The sequence below is a fragment of the Phascolarctos cinereus genome, unplaced genomic scaffold (genome assembly GCF_003287225.1).
Source record: "Phascolarctos cinereus isolate Bilbo 61053 unplaced genomic scaffold, phaCin_HiC Scaffold_7;HRSCAF=346, whole genome shotgun sequence".
Taxonomy (NCBI): Eukaryota; Metazoa; Chordata; class Mammalia; order Diprotodontia; family Phascolarctidae; genus Phascolarctos; species Phascolarctos cinereus.
Window position 1 is genome coordinate 196,704,482 of NW_027556180.1, and position 6,935 is coordinate 196,711,416.

A 6,935-nucleotide genomic window follows, 5' to 3' on the forward strand; every position below is an offset into this window, starting at 1 on the left:
CCAAAGAATATATGGGACAGGTTTTTGAATCCATATAAATATCCATGATTTTTTAAATCATACTTGAACACCATAATTTTTGCCTAATACTGTGAAACATCTAAATGTCACTGGACTCATTTTGTAACGCAAAAAAAAATATATATGCTTACCTAGACACGTCAAAAGCTCATTGCAGGGCTAACGCTACCTATCAGTATAATATATAGATGCTTACATAGCATGATTTTGGTAGCTTAAGGATCCCCCCCAAAATCTCTCCATAAAACCACTCACTGATGCTTAAAATTCCTTTCATGGGGTTAAGTTTTTCATTTCTCAATGAGATAAGGTTCAATAATGCTATACTGAGGTAACACACTGACTTAAATTTACTTTAAGGTGTACATGGCAGATTACAGACACTATCTGCAGAAAGATCAAAAAAGTAGAGAAAAGGAGGAGGAAAAAGCTCATAAATGAGATAGTGAGGCTAAAAAGGAGCTTTGTCTACTTCACACAACAGGGTGTATGTTTTAAAAAGCTATATAACTTTATTAATTATTTGTCACAATGTTATCTAAGATTAGCCTTGTTTCACAATATACAGTATAGAGTAGAATCAGTATAAGGGCTTTACTTTTAGAAGTGACAGGAAAGAGTAAGCAAGGATGAATTAGCAGGGATTTGAATTTATTCAAGCCAAGAATGAAAAAAATGGAACAGACCTACATAATGTGCTAAACCATGAATTTAACCAATGCAAATACATACATATGTGTATTTTGTATTTTGTGTACCTCTTTCCTAAACTGCAAATTGAATCAGTTTTTTTTCCCAAAAAAGACATGTAATGAACCAGTTTGAACGAATACTGAACCTATTTTCTAAACTACTGAATCAGAACAAAACTGAAAGCTCAAACTATCTCAGCATTGAAATAACATCCTATTCACTTCCAGTTCACAGTTACATAGTAGTCTTGCCTACAAAATGGCCTTACAACAGAGAGCATAGCAATGAAACACTGATTAAGAAAGCAAGCATTTATTAAGTGCTTACTATGTGGTAGGCACTATACTAGGCACTAGGGAAGGATTAGTGTGTTTTTTTTCAGCTAAGCTCTTATTCGTTTTAATGTTTAAATTACAACAATACAATAACTAGAAAATGGACAGTCCTTCAATGGTTTTAAACCACTTAAATCCTTTTTTTCCTCCCAGAATAACGATGTAATTAAATCCACGCTTTCGCATCAGTAGTGCAATACAGTATCCTTTCCTTCATAAAGGAACTGAGGTTTATCCACAAAGGAGCTTTAAGTAAGGTAGATTATTGCCATCTTTCTATCAATTCAACAAGTCTGATAAAGGCATACATCAGGAAATCTTAAACCTAAGTGGCATTAATCATTGCAAATAAACATCAGAGGTGCACTCAATATTAAACACTCTTCAAAACTACTTTAAAGAACAAATGACAAAAAAGGCTAAGAACAACAGAACATCTGTTGGGTGCCCCAAATGCAAAGAATGGACCCTGTGGTTACTTGCACTGTCTGAATATGGGATCTTAGTTCACTTCTATCTCTCCAGAAGGTTTAATGTGTGGGTAGCTTTCCTAGGATTTTGTCAGGCTTACTTTAGTCCCACTCTGTCTATTCATTGGTCACTGTGTTCATCATTCACTTTTGCTTGGTCTTCACACACATCCACTTTGGTTTTGGCCCTGTAAATGATAGGGTTACAACAAATACCCAGCTCCTTGGATTTCACAACTATTTCCACTGCTTTCACCTCAAGGTCCTGAGTGAGGCTTAATTGTTCTGTGCATTCATCTTACCATTCAACCAATTCTTGGCTTCACTGATAAATTTTTCCACCTTTTCCATATCAGCAGTATTTATATTGATCATATTTTTAAATGCTCCTAACACTTTCATAAGTAGTTGAATTTCTTTCCCAAGTCATTTAAAGTTATATATTCTGGGGCCAAGTAAAACAAGTCTAATCTTTTTTCCCTATGACAGCCCTTCAGATACTTGAAGATAGCTATTTTAACTCATCTAAATCTTCTCTTCTCCTGTCTAAATATCCCTATTTTTTCAAGCAATTGTTGTATGTTTTCCACCAAGCCCTTCCACTTTCCTGGTCACGCTACTCTGGATGCCAGTTTATCAATGGCTTTCGTAAAACTGACTCCCAGAACTGAACACCATATTCCACATGTGGTTTGACCATGGCAGAGTTTAATGAGCCTATCATCTCCCTGGTTGGGTATATTACACCTATCATAGTGCAGCCCAAGATAGATTTTTGGATTTGTTTGTTTCGACTACCCCATCACACTGTTGACTTGTAGTATTCTACAATCCCCAGATCTTGCTAGATTCTGCAGAGTATTCCAGACTGTCAAAATCTTTGGGGATTCTGACTCAGCGCATCAGCTATACCTTCCAGATTTTTGCGTTTGTGGTAATCATTAGAGACAACTGTCCAAGTTGATATGAAACCAATGATAACTGGGTTTAGTCATTCAAACAGCTTCAAATCCAAATATATTTACCATTTGCTAACCCACATTTTTCCCTCCTCATCTTTCCCATAAGAATATTATGAGAGATTTTGTCAAATACTTTGCTAAAGACATAGACAAATGGCATCTAAAGTAATCCTTTGGTCTGTCAATTTAATATTTTCAAATAGATCTATGTGTGATCCTGTCAATGTATATATTCTCCCCAACAATGCAGATGTTATTTCATCAATGTCAAAAATGCTTAGTGAGTTGGCATGTTCTTGATAATTTTTGTTGTTGTTTAATCATTTTAGTCATGTCTGACTCTTCATAACCCCTTTTTGAATCATTAGAATTTGGGGATTAGAATACATTAATTATCCTTGATGTTAAAACTATTGGTTTTATTGTAATCTTCCTCTAATATGGCACTTCAGAGTCTTTTAGTGAATGCTTCTAATTCTGGCAGAGATGCTAGAGTGGTTTACCATTTCCTTCTCCAGTTCATTTTATAAATGAGGAAACTGAGGCCAACAAAATTAAGTGACTTACCCAGGCTCATAGAACTAGTAAGTGTCTGAGGTGGGATTTGAACTTATGAAGGTTGAGTCTTCCTGATTTCAAGCCTAGTGCTGTATCCATTGAACGACTTCATTTATATTTCCTTGTAATTAATACATCCTTTCCTAGATGTTTACTGCTGTCTTAATGCAGACTTAGGAAGGCTGGGAATATCAAAAATCCAGTGTAAGGAAACATGGAGCTTATAACAAGACAGTAAAACAAGATAGCTTTACTGAGTGGAAATATTCACAAACAAGGGGGGGGTGATCAAAGAGGTTGGACACAGGGCAATCTAATGGGGTCTGAATGGAATTCAGCACTTTAATGTGGCCTCTCTCCCCAAATCAGTGAAATTCTGCTAGGGTTTTACAGGGTTCTTATCTGTGTCTAGCACGTCCACACATTAGAGGAAGGGAAATGGGGATCTGAACCTAGGGACTGGTGCTGATTTATATTAGTGGAAGAGGTACAGGGAGGGGAGACTCATGGGGAATTGGTACCTAGCTGATATGACTGTCCACAACAGCAGCCTCCACTTTCTCTCATCTCAGTCTCTTTTTTCTTTTTTGTTTTTTAGGCAATTGGGGTTAAGTGACTTGCCCAGGGTCACACAAGTGTCAAGTGCTTGGTCTGATGCCGAATTTGAACTCAGGTCCTCCTGACTTCAGGGCCAGTGCTCTATCCGCTGTGCCACCTAGCTGCTCCCATCTCAGTCTCTTCTAAACCCCTTAAACTCAATCTTCCAACCTCAACATCCCACCAAAACTACTCTCTTCAAGTTACCAATGATCTCTTGATAGCCAACTCCAATGACTTTTTCTTAATCCTCATTTTTCTGGACCTTTCTGCAGACTTTGACACTGCTGATTTCCTTCTCTTTCATATTCTCTCTAGTTTTTCAGCATATCATCCTCTACTGCTTCTTCCACCTATCAGACCACATCGTCTCAGTCTCTTTTGCCGGATCCTTATCTAGGTCACATCCTCTAACTGTAGGTGTGTCACAGGGTTCTGTCCTGGGCCCTCTTCTCTTCTCCCTCTGTATTACTTCATTTGGTCCTCTTCAAGAATGGAAGAACAAACACAAAAACAACAACAACCACCCTACTAAACAAAGAAGCTATTGAAGTCATTACAACTATCCCATTGCTCTCATATATAATATATTGTAGAATTCTGCTATAAATCAAAACTAAAGCTCACTGGTCTATAGTTGATAGGCTTAGGGTGGTTTGTCATATTCCTATGGTAAATATTGTTTGTGTCTATCTCTATCCTCTTCACTAAAAAGCTCTCTACCATACTTCCATACCTGGTAGAGTTCCTAGATTTCCTCACATGAACATGTTTTTTAAAATGCAGAACCACATTTTACACTAGGTATAGAATACAGCCTCAGTAATTTCTTTATATTAGAAGCATTCAATTTTCTTTTATTTCTAAAGATTAGTATACCTCTGTAAGTTTGCATATAGCAAAACTGCTCACAAGTAAATCAACATTATAGTCTACTTTATGACACCTTGGTTTCCCAAAACCCACATATACTTGAGTCTATATGAATTTCAGCCTTGGAAATCTTATACTTATTAAGGTTTTGGACTTAAATAGACTCCATACTTTTAATTTAACAACTTATTGGGAATGATGGAGCTTTGCTTTTTGCTCCTGCTGTGTGTACTTTGTGTGGGTCTTACATCTGGTTGCCACTGAGTGTATTGGCACCTTCCCAACCAATACATTAGAATCAGTGGGGGGTGTCTATAGAAGCCATAAAACAAGTGACTACAGCTGGGATGAGTACACATGCAATAGCTTCTTGACTCTTACTCCTCTGAAGACAATTGTGCTATCTCTGCTCATGCACAGTAAGCTAACCCTAGTCCTGTATTTTTCCCTGTCACATAGCCCCACTACACACACACACACACACACACACACACACACACACACACACACACAGAGAGTTAGAACATGAAAGAAAAGTCATTACACATTATATTCTGCTATAAGTCATCATAAGAAACTTTTCCGTGAACAGATTGATTGACAATTCTCAGTGGTAGTAGTATTATGGGAGGCCCTGTGGGCCATATTATCTAGCCTTTCCTGTCTTATTAGGACAAAAGAAAAAAGTAGGGTAGGGAAATTCAATTTCTCTCAAATGCTTAAAAAAACCCTGTGAGACATGATTTATAAATCCAGAGGTACCTGATGTTACTGACACCACAAATGGAGTGCCTTTCACATCAGTACTCACATATCCATGGGTGAAATTATCTGAGATATTAGAGCTAACATTTTCAAAATTTTTTCAAACAAGAATGATTATAAGTAAGAAACCAACATTAATAAAATGGTTAAAATGTAAATATGTGATCCAATGGTTTCCCTTTTATATTGATAAAGATTTTTAAATGATGTATTATTTTTCTGCCTTTCTATGATATAAAAACTTTCTTTTCTCTTTAACAGGTTACCCATGCAGTGGATAAGTGGTCAGCGTGGAGTAGCATACCAATAAGTTAAAGTTCACTCAAAGTAAACGTCACATTTTTCTTATTACAAAATTAAGTCATTCAGAGATTTCAAGGTGGCATGTTGTAGTGACTAGAGTGCTAGAATCAGTGCCAGGAAGACCTGGGTTCCAGTCTTGCCTCAGACATTTGTCTGTGTGACCCTGGGGTAAGTCACTTAATAATGTCTCTGTTTTTCTTTTTTTTCCTCAAATGCAAGAGATGATTTATTTTCATCAGAGAGAAAACACAGTTGAGCACAAAAGCAGTCAAAATAACTCTTTGCCTCTCCTGTAACGCTTCTATCTACCACTAGGGAACCATACAGTCCTCCAGATTTATAGTACTCTCCAGTGAGCTCCCCCAAAAGAAGAAATGTCTCTGTTTCTTCAGCAGTCAGCAGGGGACCATAATAGCGACTATCTCATAGGGTTGTTTTTAGGATCACGAAATAATATATTTTAAGCAAAATATAAAAATCAGCCTTTATTATTCATGTATTATTATGACGCATTTCGACGTGCCTGGCACATCATAAGCACTTTAAAACATTACCTAAAATAATGGTGTTTTCGTTTTTTGTTGTTGTTGTTTTAAGCAGGCATTTATACAGTGCTTAAAGGGTTCCAAAGTGCTTTAAAAGTAATCTCTCATTTAGCAAAGGAAAGAACTTGATGTTGAATTTAACACCTCCCCCATTACACATCTGGCAACCAAGGCCCGAAGGGATTAATGACTTTCCCAGGTTAACAGACTAAGTAGCAGAGGTAGGATTTGAACCTCTGATTCCACAGTCTTTGCTCCTCCCCCCTTCCTTCCCGCCCCCCCGACCCCCCGCAATGTGCCACTCCTGAAGTAGGGGTTTAAATGTGTCTTTAACAGAAGGCAGGGTTTTAAAAAAAAGCAATCTGGGTCACACAAACACATCAAAATGGAGGTGCTCTGGGATACAAGAATAACAGCTCTCCCAGGCTTCCTCTTCGTTCTTTAAGTTACCTGGGAGCAAGTTCCCGTGGCCCTTTCACCTAGAAGAGACAAGGCTGCGTGTGTGTGCGTGTGTGACAGACAGAGAGAATATGAGAATGTAGGACTGCCTGACCCCAGGGAGAGAGGGGGATTCCAGGCCCCCCCCCCCCCCGGCTTCCCGAGCACGGCATGAAACACGTTTCTAGCTTCACGAGGGTCTCAGCACACCAGGAGCCAGCACAGGCGGACACCGGCAGCGCGCTCACAGCCCCAGCGCCCTCTCTTCCCTGCCCAGCCTCCCCGGCATCCGAGGCTCCCCGCAGTGCCATCCAGCCAAGCCCACAGGCTCTGCGCAGTCCCGAGGTCGCGGCGGCGCTGGGGAAAGGAGGGGCG